Below are 17,612 nucleotides of genomic sequence, written 5' to 3'. Positions count from 1 at the left end.
GGCGAAAACTAACACCCAGAAACGGCGAGCTACCTACCCAAGGTGACAGAACAAACAAGTAGCACAGCTGGGAAACATCTGCCTGGAGTCCTCTCTTCCAGGCCAGTGCTTGATGTTCTGTTTTGTTTTTGTCTAAATCACATTACTGCAATCACTTACATGTGACAGTCCCTCAGTTTTCTGTTCTGAATATACATATTTTCTAATCAAGCCCTATGCATCAACTACAGCAAATTGGAGATTCCCAAGAGTGGCAATTATTCAAAGTGAAACTCTCTGCCTAGGATATTCTAAAAGTGCTAATCTAACCTCACCCCTGTGCCACAAGAAACTCATCTCTTATTGGTCCTGAATCCACACTTCTGCTCCTTTGAGGCAAGTTTCCTCACTAACATTGACCCCCAAATTACACATTAACCTTTGCCCCAGCTGTCACCCAGCAGAATTCCCTCCACAGTCCTCTCTGCTTATCTGGCCTCCTGGGAACTCACGATCAAACAGCACTGAGAATTCAACAATTGTTTCTTTCTTCTTCTTTTTTTTTTCTCAAGATCTGCTTTTAGGAGAAGCAATCATTTCAACACTGCATTACAAATGAAATTATACCTCAGTCAGAAACAAGCAACCCCATTCCCCACATAAGCTATTATTATTATTATTTTTTGGACACGGAGTTTCACTCTGTTACCCTGGCTGGAGTGTTGTGGTGCCATCTTGACTCACTGCAACCTCTGCCTCCCAGGTTCAAGCAATTCTCCTGCTTCAGCCTCCCAAGTAGCTGGGATTACAGGCACCTGCCACCATGCCTGGCTAATTTTTGTATTTTTTTAGAAGAGACAGGGTTTCACTATGTTGGCCAGGCTGGTCTCGAACCCCTGACCTCAAGTGATCCACACACCTTGGCTTCCCAAAGTGTTGGGATTACAGGCATGAGCCACTGCACCCATCCTTTTTTTTTTTTTATGAGCAATATGTACTTTCAGATCACATGTTGGTTGGGGATCATCCTCTAAGATGCACATTCATGTTCTGGGGGATGACACAGTCAGAAACAGGTTTCAGAATCCAGTGTGACCTTGGGCAGATCTTTCATCTGTTCTCAATCACATTTGTAAAACATAGGCAAAGACTGTGGCGACCTCACAAAGAATGTTTGCTGAAAGGAGAAAGGAGTGGTTTCTGGGCCAATCCATTCTCACCCTGTCGAAGTGAGACCCCATGTCTCAGTTCATCCCCAAGTGTAGTTGGAGATTGTCATCAACATCATCCCCCTGGCCCGCCGCCTGTTGGCATCAAGGTCACCTGCAGTGGGTCTTCCACACTGAGGGACTGTGCCCTTTGCCACTCAGCTGGGACCCAAAGCTCTTTTCCCCACAAAAGTCATAAAGGGATATTAATGGAAATACTGGCAAATCTTACAATATAGGAATATAAAAAAGTTCTGTGTTAAAACTATTGTAAGCAAACTGAGGAAACAATCACGAAACTGGGAGAAATACGTGCAAGAAGTATGTGCAATCATATCACAGGCAGAAGTGAACTTCCCTAATACATAAACAGCTTCCACTATTCAATAGGAAGAAGCCTACCAATTCAAAAAGAATAAAGAGAAGTAAAGGATATAAACATCGAGGTGACAGAAAAGGAAATACAAATAGTTCTCGACATTTTATTTTATTTTTTTAATTAGAAAAATTATCAGGCACGATGGCTCATGCCTGGAATCCCAGCACTTTTGGAGGCCAAGGCAGGCAGACCACGAGGTCAAGAGATCGAGACCATCCTGGCCAATATTGTGGAACCTCGTTTCTACTAAAAATACAAAAATTAGCTGGGCGTGGTGGCGAGTGCCTATAATCTCAGTTACTCAGGAGGCCGAGGCAGGACAACCACTTGAACCTGGGAGCCGGAGGTTGCAGTGAGCTGAGATCGCACCACTGCACTTCTGCCTGGCAACAGAGTGAGCCTCTGTCTAAAACAAAACAAAACAAAGCAAAACAAAACAGCAACAAAAAAAACTAATGAACAAAAAACAACAACAACAAAAAATACTCTACTAAGAGAACAATTTTCCATCTATCGTGTTGGGGAACATATTTAAGAGTTTTATGGCCGGATGCAGTGGCTCACGCCTGTAATCCCAGCACTTTGGGAGGCCGAGGCAGGTGGATCATCTGAGTTTGGGAGTTTGAGACCAGCCTGACCAACATGGAGAAACCCCATTTCTACTAAAAATACAAAATTAGCCGGGTGTGGTGGCGCATGCCTCTAATCCCAGCTACTCGGGAGGCTGAGATGGGAGAATCGCTTGAATCTGGGAGGCGGAGGTTGTGGTGAGCCGAGATTGTGCCATTGCACTCCAGCCTGGGCAACAAGAGTGAAACTCCATCTGAAAAAAAAAAAAAAGAGTTTTATGACATGCTTGTTAGAGCTGTGTGAGGAGAAAAGCATTTCCGTACACTGAGGATGAGAGTGTATATTAAAGTCACTTCTGTAAGGCAATTGGTATTATCAATCAAAATCACAAATGCACAAACCCTTTGACTCAGGAATACAGATATATTCTGATGCATGCCAAAAGTGTATGGACAGGATTTTTCATTGCAAAATTGTTTGTCATCTTCTTATACAGTGTATGAATACAAGAACTCTGGAAATGTACACCCATATTATTGTATAATGCAAGCATACATTTTTATCCTGCTTGTATGTGTTTTTCCTAAACTTATACATACTCACTGATAAAATAAGCTAGCATTGCTTTTACATAATGTTTACATATGTAAACGTCAATCTGTGTTTAACAAAATTGATTTATTGCACTGATGAATTTTATTTCAAAAGTTATCTTTTGGCTGGGTGAGGTCGCTCACACCTGTAACCCCAGCACTGTGGGATGGCGAGGTGGGTGGGTCACCTGAGGTCAGGAGTTTGAGACCAGCGCGACCAATATAATGAAATTCCATCTTTACTAAAAATATAAAAATTTGCCGGATGTGGTGGTGTGGGCCTGTAGTCCCAGCTACTCAGGAGGCTGAGACAGGAGAATTGCTTGATCCTGGGAGGCAGAGGTTGCAGTGAGCCGAGATTGCACCACTGCACTCCAAGCCTGGGCAACAGAGTGAAACTCCGTCTCAAAAAAAAAAAAGTTATCTTTCATGGTATGTCCACTTTAGAATAATTTCAAAGATCTTTAGGTAACTCAAAACCTTGTACTCATTTAATTGATGGATATTTGCTGGGTACATAAATAATTTCTAGGAAAAATGAAAGATTAAAACATGCATTACGAAGCATAATTTAAGTGTATAAACTTTTGCTTCTTTATTTTTATTTTTATTTTATTTTATTTTATTTTTTATACTTTTTTTTCCTTTTTGTGGAGATCAGGGTCTTGCTCTACTGCCCAGGCAGGTCTCGAACTCCTGGGCTGAAGCTATCCTCCCACCTCTGCCTCCCTAAGAGCTGGAATTATAGGCATGAGCCACCATGCCCAGCCTTCTTCTTATTATTATTTTTTGAGACGGAGTTTCACCCTTGGTTGGCCGTGCTGGAGTGCAACGACACGATCTCGGCTCACTGCAACCTCCACCTCCTGGGTTCAAGTGATTCTCCTGCCCCAGCCCCCGGAGTAGCTGAGATTACAGGCACCTGCCACCACACCAGGCTAATTTTGTATTTTTAGTAGAGACAGGATTTTGCCATGTTGACCAGGCTGGTCTTGAACTCCTGACCTCAGGTGATCCGCTTGCCTCGGCCTCCCAAAGTGCTGGGATTACAGGCGTGAGCCATCGCACCTGGCCTATTTTTATTTTTTGAGACACAGTCTTGCTCTGTTGCCCAGGCTAGAGTGCAGTGGCACAATCTCAGCTCACTCCAACCTCCACCTCCTGGTTTCAAGCGATTCTCCTGCCTCAGCCTCCTGAGTAGCTGGAGGTGTGTGCCACCACACCTGGCTAATTTTTGTATTTTTATTAGAGATAGAGTTTTGTCATGTTTCCCTGGCTAGTCTCCAACTCCTGACCTCAAGTGATCCACCCGCCTTGGCCTCCCAAAGTGCTGGGATTACGGGCATGAGCCACCGGCCCGGCCCTTGCTTCTTTTTTTATATGCTACGAAGAGCTTACATCTTTGGATCTGTTAATGAATGTGTTTCTTTTTGCCACTTGGAGAAGTTATACCATAAGGGATTCATATGGCTGCAGAGAGTTGTGTCACGTGCATTCATGAGATTTGCTTGTCTGTTAGATGTTAAATGACAGTCACAGTTACAAGTGTCCAACTTCCCATGTTCTCTATGAAATAGAATTTGCTTTACTTAAAAGTTATCATTAATGTGAGTGATTGACACTATGCTTTGGAGCAATAGTTTCAGAGAAATACAACTGTGTATGTGTTTCTGTTTTTGTTTTGTTTTGTTTTGTTTTGTTTTTTGAGACAGAGTCTCACTCTGTCTCTAACGCTGGAATGCAGTGGCATGATCTCAGCTCACTGAAACCTCTGCCTCGTGGGTTCAAGTGATTCTTCTCTCTCAGCCTTCCTAGTAGCTGAGATTACAGGTGCCCCCCACCACACAGGGCTAATTTTTAGTAAAGATGGGGTTTCACCATGTTGGCCAGGCTGGTCTAGTACTTCTGACCTCAGGTGATGCACCCACCTTGGCCTCCCAAGTGTTGGGATTACAGGTGTGAGCCACTGCCCCTGGGTATACTTCTGTTTTTTTAAGGAAAATAAAGTACTGTAGTTTTGTCTTAAAGCTGCATTACTCAGATTAGGTTTGGGGCAGGGGGTTTGGGAGTTTGTTTTCAGTTGGTTTGTTTGGTGAAATCTCTTTACACACCTCCAACATAATGAGGACACCAAAGAGCTTTTTTTGTGTATTATAGCTATTAGTATTTACTGTTAAACATTTAAACATAACTTTCTAAAAAATATTTTTTCATTGCTCTCAGCACATACCTATAAAACATATATATATTTTTTTGAGATGGCATCTTGCTCTGTCACTGAGGCTGGAGTCCAGTGGCGTGATCTCGGCTCACCAAACTAGAGATCTCCCCTGTTCAAGCTATTCTCGTGCTTCAGCCTCCTGAGTAGCTGGGACTACAGGCACCTGCCACCACACCCGCTTAAGTTTTGTGTTTTTATTAGAGACAGGGTTTCACCATGTTGGCCAGGCTGATCTTGAACTCCTGACCTCAAGTGATCCATCCACATGGGCCTCCCAAAATGCTGGGATTACAGGCATGAGCCACCATGCCTGGACGCTATAAAACATAACTTTTAAGAAAGCTTATTTAATGATTCATTTAAAAATAGCAACAATGAGTGAAGTACAATAAATACACCTCAACAGCATTATGAAATTAGTTCTGACCTCATGGGCCCCTTGAGATTGGTCCTAAAGTCAAGGGTGAGTTTACTGTAGAATGCAAAAGAGCATGCTGACATGAATCTTTTTTTTTTTTTTTTTTGTGATGGAGTCTAGCTCTCTTGCCCAGGCTGGAGTGCAGTGGCACAATCTCGGCTCATTGCGACCTCCACTTCTGTTCAAACAATTCTCCTGCCTCAGCCCCCTGAGTATCTGGGATTACAGGCACGCACCACCATACCCAGCTAATTTTTGTATTTTTAGTAGAGATGAGGATTCACCATGGTGGCCAGGCTGGTATTATATATATATATATATATATATATATATATATATATATATATAAAATATTTGAGTCTGAAATATGTTAAACACTATGAAATGTGTTTAAGATCTTATAAAAGTTTGCTTTTATAACAATATACACTTTATCATATAAAATATATATAATAGATATTTTACAATATATAATGCATATAAAATACATCATATGCATTTTAACACTTAAATTTACTAAAATTCTTTAAAAAATTTTTTTAATATTCATGGTCTTGTTTCTCTGGTTTACTGTTTGCTGTCTTCACCTATACTATGAAGGGTTATTCTTTTTTTCTATGTAAATCTACCTAGATAGCAAAGATTCAGTGTTTTACCAGAATAATTTTTTGATTTTCATGTTGATTTTATTATGCCTTTGATTTTTTTTTTTTTTTTTACTGGGCAAATATTCTTTATTTCCCTTCTTCATGAAAACAAACAAAGTAAAAGAAAATCCTAGCCTGTCACATTGAAATTCAGTGTTTGAACCCAACATGGCAATTCTCATTCTTGGGCCATGTGGTCCACAGTTTGAGAAGTTGTATCTTTTTTAACCTATTTTTCCAGGGAGGCTTTATCGTAATAAACAAGAATTTACAAATACAAAATGGACATTTGTGAATATAACAAGCAAATAAAATCATGCTCTAGGATGAGATGGGCATCAAGAGAAGAATGTGAAGCTTACTGAAAGATTTTACATTCCATTATACATATTTTTGTAGCTAGCAGTCAGCGAATCCATTCTGAGTAGAAGTTGAAAGGAGATGGCCTCTTGTCTGAAGAACTGGTGATAATGTAGTAAATAGACAGTTAAGATGCTTTTTTCATTTATGTTTTGCATGAAAACTCAGCATTTATATCTAAGATATTATTCACAGTTTAAAGTGATAGAAGTGACTGATAGGACAATAAAAAATTAAGCTATTAAATCACTGATTGGCACCAGGACTATGCTAACAATTGTATCAGGTATGACTTCTCACAAGAACCCTGTGGCATATATAGTATTAATTGTCTTATAGATGAGAAAGCTGATGTTTATATAGAGTATAGCCTGATATCATATCATGCATTTAATAATTGAACAGATACTAATATTCAGCCTTTGATTATTTAAAGAAACAATATTTGTTATTTAGGAGAGGGCTAAAGTTCTTTACAATCGTGTTATTTTCTATCTTTATTTAAATTTTAATTTATTTTAATTTATTTGGATTTTTATTCTTTTTTTTTTTTTTGAGACAGAGTTTCACTCTTGTTGCTCAGGCTGGAGTGCAGTGACACGATCTCTGCTCACTGCTACCTCAGCCTCCTGGATTCAAATGATTCTCCTGCCTCAGCCTCCTGAGTAGTTGGGATTATAGGTGCCCACCACCATGCTCAGCTAATTTTTTCTATTTTTAGTAGAGACGGCGGGGTTTCACCATGTTGGCCAGGCTGGTCTTCAACTCCCGACCTCAGGTGATCCACCTGCCTCAGCCTCCCAAAGTGCTGGGATTACAGGAGTGAGCCATTGTGCCCTGCCTATTAAATTAAATTAATTAATTTATCTTTTCAGACGGAGTCTCCCTCTGTTGCCCAGGCTGGAGTGCAGTGGTGTGATCTCAGCTCACTGCAACCTCTGCTTCCTGGGTTCAAGCAATTCTTCTGTCTCAGCCTCCCTAGTAGCTGGGACTACAGGCGTGCCATGCCTGTCTAATTTTTGTACTTTTAGTAGCGCCGGGGTTTCACCATATTGGCCAGGATGGTCTTGAACTCCTGACCTGGTGATCCACCTGCCTCAGCCCCCAAGACTGCTGGGATTACAGGCGTGAGCCACCGCACCAGGCTGCCCAGCCTATTTTTAAATGTTGTATTGACCCTTACAAATGGGTAGGCAAATATTATTTCTCAGACACCTATGATCCTACATTAAGTGTTCAAATCTCCTGACAATTTTGGATTTTGCATTCCCAAAATTCCTAAATGTGAAATAAAATAAAATAAAAGGAATGACAGCTGAGCTTTCCCAGACATACCACTGAAAATCACAAAAGATTTGTTACTTCTCCTTATGAAAAGAGAGGTGCCAGAAATAAACAGGTGTATTTGATATGTTACTATTGTTGAATTACCCAGGAATAGATGAGGTTATTTTTTTATCAAAAGAGAGGGAAAGTGTAGGAAAAATTTCCTTTCAATAGAAAATTAAATATTGCCTATAGCACACCCTTTCACATTATCTGCTTTTGATTCCATGGGAGTTATTTTACAGCTTGTAAAATGTAAATAACTGATATAAATGAAAAATAATTCTTGGCTCTAGACCTGTACATTTAGTCCTACCAGTAGAGGTTCAATTAACTTCATTTTGCCACCCTGGAAGAAGCTGGCTTGAGCTCTGTTAGTGCATTTGTTTCAACATTCCTTTGCTCCATATAAATGTAGCTTTTTTGACCTCTCCTTTGAGTCAGTTATAATCTGCTGTTTGAGAGTCATGATTTTATTTTATTTATTTATTTTTTTTGAGACAGGGTCTTGCTCTATCATCCAGGCTTGAGTGCAGTGATGCAAGCTTGGCTCACTGCAGCCTTGACCTCCTGGGCTCAAGTGATTCTCTGAACTCAGCCTTCTGGGTAGCTAGAACTACACACTTGAGCCACCATGCCTGGCTAATTTATTTTTATTATTATTATTATTATTATTATTATTATTATTATTATTTTGTAGAGGGGGTTGCACTATATTGCCCAAGCTGGTCTTGAACCCCTGGCCTTAAGTGATCTTCCCACCTCAGTCTCCCAAAATGCTGCTATTACACTCATGAGCCGTCACTTCAGGCTGATGATTTTTATCCTTTTTAATAAATGTATCTTTTAACAATGAGGACAATGGAAGTTAATTCATTACAAATGATGGAAGCCTGTTGCATTATAGTTTAATTCTCTTCCTTAATCCTTGTTGCGAATACCTGGAAGGCAGTAACTGAAAGACTGTTAGCTGGTATTAAACTTCAACAACTCTGGAATATAGCCCCATCTCCTACCTAGGGTAGCCCCTGGCAAGTTACTTTCCTCCCCTACATCTATGCAGCCTCCTAGTTGGGTGGGGCTAAAATAATCTCTTCCCACTCTACACCAGCAGGTGGGACTGGATCAAGAGTCCTAGGCCTGAAAAAAAAAAAAGAAGAAAGAAAGAAAGAGAGAGAAAGAAGGAAGGAAGGAAGGAAGGAAGGAAGGAAGGAAGGAAGGAAGGAAGGAAGGAAAGAAAGAGAAAGAAAAAAAGAAAGAAAGAAAGAAAGAAAGAAAGAAAGAAAGAAAGAAAGAAAGAAAGAAAGAAAAGAAAGAAGAGAAGAAAAAAGGAAAAGAAAGAAAGAAGAAAAAAGAAAAGAAAAATGAAACAAAAGGAAAAGAACAGGAAAAAGAAAAAATCAAACTTGTGAAAAGAAGGGGGAAGCCAGGTGTGGTGGCTCATGCCTTTAGTCCCAGCACTTTGGGAGGCCAAGGCGGGTAGATCATTTTAGGTCAGGGGTTCGAGACCAGCCTGGCCAACATGGTGAAATCCCCGTCTCTACTAAAAATACAAAAATTAGCTGAGCGTGGTGGCACACAGCTGTGGTCCCAACTACTTGGGAGGCTGAGGCAGGAGAATCACTTGAACCCAGGAGATGAAGGCTGCAGTGAGCCAAGATCACCATTACACTCCAGCCTGGGCAACAGAGTGAGACTCTGCCAAAAAAAAAAAAAAAAAAAAAAAAAAAAGAAAGAAAGAAAAGAATGGGGAATAAAAGAAAATTAAACAGGAGTCTGGAGGGAAAATATCAATCCTAGTCTGGAAAGGAAGAGAAGCAGAGCAGGTTTAGAGGTTGGTCCTATTCTATTCATTTTATGGGGTCCCTGCAGCAGCTGAGTTGGAATGAAGATAAAATGAAGCTTAGAGCCAGGAGATGAATATTTTTAAAAACTTTTTACTGATGAATAACGTATATACATTTTAAGAATTATACACACCCACGAAACCAGCAGCCAGACCAAATGACAGAACACTACCAGCAGCTCAGAAACCCCCTCGTTTCTCTTGCAGAAAATTGATACTGAGTTCTTGTGACATGGATTGATTTTGCCTGGTTTGTGCTTTATATAAATGGTATTATACAGCATTTTTTGAGAAAATGTCTTTCCTCAATTGTATTTTCATCCATAATGTTGCATGTAGTGGTCGGTCATTCATTCTTTAGCCTGGTGCCAATGGGAATTTGAGTAGTTTACAGCTTAGGACTATTATAATAGTGCAGCTATGATCCTATGATCATTCTTTTTTTTTCTTCCTCTTTCTCTTTCTTTTTTTTTCTTTCTTTCTTTTTCTTTCTTTCTTCCTTCCTTTCTTCTTTCTTTTCTCTTTCTCTCTTTCTCTCTTTCTTTATTCAGGGTCTCACTCTGTTCTGCAGGCTGGAGTTCAGTAGTACAATCTTGGCTCCCTTCAGTCTCTGACTCCCAGGCTCAAGCCATCCTCCTACCTCAGCCTCCCAAGTAGCTGGAACTACAGGCATGCCCACCACACCCAGCTAATTTTTGTATTTTTAGTGGAGACAGGGTTTTGCCATGTTGCCCAGGCTGGTCTCAAACTCCTGGACTCAAGTAATCTACTTGCCTCAGCCTCCCAAAGTGTTGGGATTATAGGCATGAGCCACCACGCCCAGCTTGATCATTCTTGTCCATGTTTTTTTAATGACCATGGATTTCTGCTAGGTATATGCCTAGGAATGGAATTGCCAGGTCATATTTATTTCTATATCTGTCAGTCTGTATATACATTAAAAATCAGGAGCTCATGCTGATGCCTCTGATTCTAATCTAACACAACACGTTTCACTTTGCCCTTCCCTTTTTATTTGTAGTTCTTTCTTTGACAGTGAGAGGCCTACCTCCCACTAAATACAATATATTTACTGATTTGCTCAATCTCAGAATACCCATAAAATAGTTTCAGAGTTGGTAACCCATATTCCCTAGTTCTGTCTGCTGAGAGGCCCTAGACGCAGTGACACCCCAGTAACGATGAGGACATCCAGCACCCAGATCTTAGTTTCTAAATACATTCCCTCAAAAAGGGAAGCAGAGTTCTTTGGAGAAATGATTAAGTACGGGGTGGGATCAGTGAAATAAAATAATCCTGAAACATCTTATGTCAGAAAGGAAGTGCTCAAAATAGAATAAGGGCATTTCAAACAAACACAAGGGGTGACTTGAAGATGCTTACATTGGCCGTACCTGGGACAATTGGAACAATAATACAAATGATGTTGGTCATGGATTATCACTGGTAGAAAAAACTAAATATCCATGAGTCTATACTGAAATAATTGTATAAGTAATTGGGAGAGAAGGGACAGCTCTTCCTTACCACTGAATTACAATTAATAAATGGAGAAGGAATTATGAAAGTAGAAAAATCACCTGTTGGTAAACACAGTGGTAATTAATATTGCAGATAAGAATCATCAATGAACGCCAAAATTGGTGGGTGAAAGTATGATGATAAACAAGATATTTACATAGACTCCAAGATAGTTCCTCAGAAGATACTCGTTAAGTTCAAAAGGAAAAATAGGATTTTACAATGGAGAAATCTTCGCTGCATCATCTCTCAAAGTTAACATCTCTAGTAATGGGATGCAGCAATATCACATGTGCCTCCTGATGTGATGCATGGGGAAGGATATAACCTCACTTCTGCAGTGCTCTCACCAAAAACACAAAACCTCATTCTCATTGTGAGAAAGCACTAGACAAACTCAAGTTGCAGGACATTCTACAAAATAATTGGCCAGTACTCTTCAAGAGTGTTAAAGTTATGAAAGACAAAAATAGCCTGGATGCTTCAAAACTTTCAAAATTATGAGAGGAGGAGAAAGACAGAGGAGCTATTCTGGATGGAAGGATCGTACTGAGAGCGGCAGCAGAATGCCACAGGCAGTCCTGGATTGCATTCTGGAGCAGAAAAAGGACGTTAGTAGGGCTACTGGCAACACTAAATGAAGTCTGTAGATTCACAGACAGTATTGCATTAATGTTCATTTCCTGGCTTTGATAATTCTGTAGCTATGTGAGATGTTAATATTTAGGGAGGCTGGTGAAGGTTGTACAAGAATTTGCTGTACTCTTTTTGTACACTCAAAAGTATTTCCAAGGAAAAATACTTAAAAAGAAAAAGAAAAAGAAAGAGGGAATTGGATGGGTTTGTGTAATTCTTCAGCCAAAAACCCTGCTGGCACCTCTGCCTATAGCATGAAGCATTACTCTTTTGGGAGTGGCATTCAAGGCCTTCCATAATCTGATCAAAATTTCCTCCAGATTTACTGCCCATTCTCCTGCCACCCACCCACCTCCATCAATCTCCATGGCATGAAGGATGCACTGCTTAGAAAACTCCTACTCATGTTCAAAGACCCTGTCGGGCCTCTACTTTACACCTTCGGGAAGCAGAGTTAGCTGTCAGTTCTTCCTTGGTCACCGGTCATCTCTCCTGGAAACCTTGATCCTCCACCAGGGCCTCTGCAGGCCTAGCTGGCATTACTCACAACCCTCTCTGCCCTCAGGAGACTTATAACCTGCAGGTACATACAGCAAAGAAAACATAGTGACAGGCCCAGGAAAGCAGGTTAGAGGCAGGGAGCAAGAGAATTCACACTCTTCTGTGACCATAAATGTTATTATTACTCCCTCTTTGTTGGTGAGGCTCAGGGAGAGGAGGTGAATTGCCTGAAGCTATACTACTAGTAAGGACAAAGTCATGATTTGAACTCAATTCCTCTGCCTCCCTTACTAAGAGATACTAACTCAGAAATGCTCTGAACAGTCAGCCAAGCAATGTCTTCAGACAGTTTATATTTTACTCCAACTCTTACCTCAAGGAGCCAAAATAAGATCATCTCCCTAGAGAGCACTGCAGAGAAAATTCTCAAAGAGCTCGAGGGAAATGCCAACCCACTTCTACCCATTGAACCCACAGGGAATTCATAGCTTGATGCATTTTCAGGAAATAGCCATGGATTTCACAGTGAACTGAATTGACACTTAGCAATGTGAATCTGCTGCTAAAACATCTCAAAACGGACTACGTGGATACCAGGCACTATAGGTGGCTGAGTTCTTTTTCTGGGCCCCCAATTTAGGCCAGTTTCCTCCCCTTCTAAATGTGGATTTATCAATTCAAAAGACACTGGTTGGAAAACTGCTATTGCTAAGCTCTGGGATAATCACAGAACCCATTGCATAGGGTAGCAGCCAAGATTAACTGAAAAATAGACTATGTAGCCATTGAATACTACTCGGCCATAAAAAGGAATAAAATAATGGCATTAGCAGCAGCCTGGATGGAGGTGGAGACCATTATTCTAAGTGAAGTAACCAGGAATGAAAAACCAAAGATCATATGTTCTCACTTATAAGTGGCGGTTAAGCTATGAGGATGTAATGCATAGGAATGATATAATGGACTTGGGGACTGGGGAAAGGGAGTGTGGGAGGGGGTGAGGGATAGAATACAACACATTGAATACAGTGTACACTGCTCAGGTGATGGGTGCACCAAAATCTCAGAAATTGCCACTAAATATCTCATGCATGTTGGCCGGGTGCGGTGGCTCACACCTGTAATCCCAGCAGTTTGGGAGGCCAAGGTGGGTGGATCATTCAAGATCAGGAGTTCAAGAACAGCCTGGCCAACATGGTGAAACTCTGTCTCTACAAAAAATACAAAAGTTAGCTGGGTGGTAGTAGCGCATGCCTGTAATCTCAGCTAGTCAGAAGGCTGAAGCAGGAGAATCACTTCAGCCTGGGAGGTGGAGGTTGTGGTGAGCCGAGATCATGCCACTGCACTCCAGTCTGGGTGACAGAGTGAGACCCTGTCTCAAAAAAAAAAAGAAAGAAAGAAAAGAAAAGAACTTCATATCCTTTGCAGGGACATGGATGAAGCTGGAAACCATAATTCTCAGCAAACTAACACAAGAACACAAAACCAAACACTGCATATTCTCACTCATAAATGGGAGTTGAACAATGAGAACACAGGGACACAGGGAGGGGAACATCACACACTGGGGCCTGTCAGGGGGCAGGGGGCGAGGGGAGGGATTGCATTAGGAGAAATACCTAATGTAGATGACAGGTTGATGGGTGCAGCAAACCACCATGGCATGTGTATACCTATATAACAAACCTGCACATTCTGCACATATATCTCAGAACTTAAAGTGTAATTACAAAAAAAAAGAACTTATCTATGTAACCAAAAAACCACCTGTTCCAAAAACTAATGAAATATATATATATAAAAGAACTTTTCTATGTAACCAAAAACCACCTGTTCCATGAAAGTATTGAAATACATATAGTTAAAATGAATAACATCTATTATTTGATGGCAAAACAGGGTGATATAGTCAACAATAATTTATTGCAGATTTTATGTTTTTTTCTTTTTCGTTTTACTGTACCCTTTCCATGTACATTTAAAGGTAGCTAGAAGAGTACAATTGGAATGTTTGTAGCACAAAGAAATGATAAATGCTTGAGGTGACAGACACCCCATTTACCCTGATGTAATTATTACACATTGTATGCCCGCATCAAAACATCTCTTGTGCCCCATAAATAGATATATTTACTATATACCCATAAAAAATAAAAATTAAACATATTTTAATCAGAAAAAATAAATCTATAATAAAATTTTTACAAATTAAAAAAAACAGACTGTGTAGTACTTCACACCAGGTTGGACATGAAGTCAAAATCATTGTTGGCTGTTAGAACTATAACTATTGGTATTATAACTGTTAACATTATTATTATTATTTTTGAAATGGAGTCTGGCTCTGTCACCCAGACTGGAGTTCAGTGGCACGATCTCGGCTCACTGCAATCTCTGCCTCCTGGGTTCAAGCGATTCTCCTGCCTCAGCCTTCTGTGTAGCTGGGATTACAGGTGTGCGCTACCACATCCAGCTAATTTTAAAAAATATTTTTGGTAGAGACGGGATTTCACCATGTTGGCCAGGCTGGTCTCTAATTCCTAACCTGAAGTGATCCACCCGCCTCGGCCTTCCAAAGTGCTGGGATTACAAGATGAGCCACCGCGCCCGGCCGATATTATTATTATATTTATTATTATTATTATTTTTGAGACAATCTTGCTCTGTCACCCAGGCTGGAGTGCAGTGGTGCAATCTGAGCTCACTGCAACCTTTGTGTCCTCGGTTTAAGCAATTCTCTTGCCTCAGCCTCCAGAGTAGCTGGGATTACAGGTGTGAGCCACCACGCCCAGTCATAACTGTTAATATTAAACCTCTCTCACTCTACACTTGGCTTCTCCCTGTACCAAGCAGACCTCCCCATCTTCCTACATCTTCTCCTACCTGGGAGGATTCAGGGCCACATGTAAGAAAGGGGGCAGATTAAAGGGGTATGCTTATTGCAGCACAGTTCATAATTCCCGAGGTACAGAACTACCTTAAGTGCCCATTGACCAATGAATGGATAAAATGTGGTATATATACACCATGGACTAACACTCAGCCATAAAAAGGAACGAAATAATGTCTTTTGAAGCAACTTGGATGGAGTTGGAGACCATTATTCTAAGTGAAGTAACTCAGGAATGGAAAACCAAATATCATATGTTCTTACTTATAAGTGAGAGCTGAGCTCTGAGGACACAGAGACATACAGAGTGATATAGTGGACTCTGGAAACTCAGAAGGGGGAGGATGGGTGGGGAGTGTGGGATAAAAAGCTACATATTGGGTATGTTGAACACTACTTGGGTGGTGCGTGCACTAAAATCTCAGAATTCACCGTTATACAATTCATTCATGTAACCAAATATAACTTGTACCCCCAAAGCTACTGAAACTTTATAAAATTAATAACAATTTAAAAAGAAACAGCTCTCTTTCTGCCTCCACTGCTGCCATGGTGCCCGGGAAAAAGCCTGTGGTGAATGGGGGCAAAAAAAAGAAGCAGGTTCTGAAGTTCACTCTTGATTGCACCCACCCCGTGGAAGATGGAATCATGGACGCAGCCAATTTTGAGCAGCTTTTCCAAGAGAGGATCAAAGTGAACTAAAAGCTGGGAAACTTGGTGGAGGTGTGGTGACCATCGAAAGGAGCAAGAGCAGGATCACCATGACATCTGAGGTGCCTTTTTCCAAAAGATTTTTGAAATATCACACCAAAAATTTTTGAAGAAGAATAATCTACGTGATTGGTTGGCGTAGCTGCTAACAGCAAACAGAGTTATGTTACTTCCAAATTAACCAGGATGAGGAAGAGGAGGAAGACGAGGATTAAATTTCATTTATCTGGAATATTTTGTATGAGTTCTTGAATAAAACTTGCGAACCAAAAAAAAAAAAAAACCCAAAAAACAAAAAACAAACAAATAAAAAAACTTCTTTTTCTTTTTTTGAGCTGAGTCTCACTCTGTCACCTAGGCTGGCATGCAGTGGTGGAATCATAGTTTGCTGCAGCCTTGACTGCCCGAGCTTGTCATCCTTCCACCTCTGCCTCTTGAGCAGCTGGGACTACAGGTGTGTGCCACTACACCTGGCTAATTTTTAAATTTTTTTGTAGAGACAGGGTATTGTTATGTTGTCCAGGCTGGTCTTGAACTCCTGAACTCAAGCCACCTTCCCACCTCAGCTTCCTAAAGTGCTAGGATCACAGGAGTGAGCCACTGCATCCAACCTCAAAAAAACTTAAATCTCAACCCATCGAGTTGCCCCGTCCTTTTCCTTCCCTCAACGGAGACATCCACATTCACACTTCGCTGGCTCATTTTCTCCGGCTATAACTTCTGTGCCTTGGGTTAGTAGCCCCTGTCCATCTGTGCAGAGAGTGGGCTAGCCTTGCCCAGTGCTCACTGAGAACTCTCCCGGTGTGGGTCTTCCTGGTATCTCTGGAAATCCTCTCTCGTGCCAAAGGGGGAAGACAAGGAGGCTTTGTACAGCTCAGGCCCTCCCAACCACTGAGGCTCTTTCAATTGAGCTGTCCTCTCACCCCACTTCTCTCCCCAGAGAGATGACCAGCCCCTATTTCCTGTTTCCTTTGCCCTTTGCCTTTGAGTATGAGTTGGGAGAGCAAGCCCCTGCCAGATTCCCCACCACTTGTGCCCCAGCCCAGCCAGGCTGGGAGGACCTGTGCACATCCTGTAACATTGCCTGTGGAGGCAACACAGGTGCCTGGGAGGCAAATCCCCAAATTCCTAAATAGTATCTGTGTGCCCTGGGCCACCTCCTAACTTCTCCAAGCCTCACATTCTACATGCTCCTCTCATTCTACATGGCCGTGGCAGGTACCGTCACAATCTGCGTGGATTATGAGGCTACCTGCCAGGGTCATGGGAGCATTAAGTGAAAGAGAAACGTCTGCACATTAGGGCACTGCATTCATGCAGGTGGTTATGAGCATTCTCCCCTAACTGCACAGGGCTTGCCTCTCTGTGCCCACTATATCCCATTTGTCCCTTTCTCACCTCCACTCTTCTCCAGATTCTCTATTTAGTGCCCTTCCTGGGGCTTGAGAGTCAAGGGGCCTGATCATGCTGAGGACCATGAATTTTGGAACCAGATCTACCTAGCTTCCAAACTGGGATCTGCCACCCTCCACCCTTGAATCAAATATGTTTAATAGATCTCATTTTTTAAAATGGGGATAAGGATATCTACTTGATAGGTTTACTGATGCAAGGATTAAATAGGATACTGCATATGCAGCCTTAGCACAATACCAGGTTCAGAGAAGTTTAGCAAATAATAGAATAATAAATAATAAGAGGTATTATTAGATCCAGCTGGCTACCCCCTTGCTTTGAGGCTTCGCATATGGTTGGCATATTTCTCTAGCTCCTGCCACTGATGCCAGTCTCCCCTATCTTTAATTT

The 17,612-nt window shown here is 41.3% G+C and overlaps 1 pseudogene; it reads left to right on the top strand.

Moving 5' to 3' along the window:
• Positions 1-15,644: 15,644 nt before the first annotated feature.
• Positions 15,645-16,021, top strand: LOC100592979 (annotated as a pseudogene).
• Positions 16,022-17,612: the final 1,591 nt, after the last annotated feature.

This window comes from Nomascus leucogenys, unplaced genomic scaffold (genome assembly GCF_006542625.1).
Source record: "Nomascus leucogenys isolate Asia unplaced genomic scaffold, Asia_NLE_v1 Super-Scaffold_614, whole genome shotgun sequence".
NCBI classification, from domain to species: Eukaryota; Metazoa; Chordata; class Mammalia; order Primates; family Hylobatidae; genus Nomascus; species Nomascus leucogenys.
This window is presented reverse-complemented; position numbering and strand designations above follow the sequence as displayed.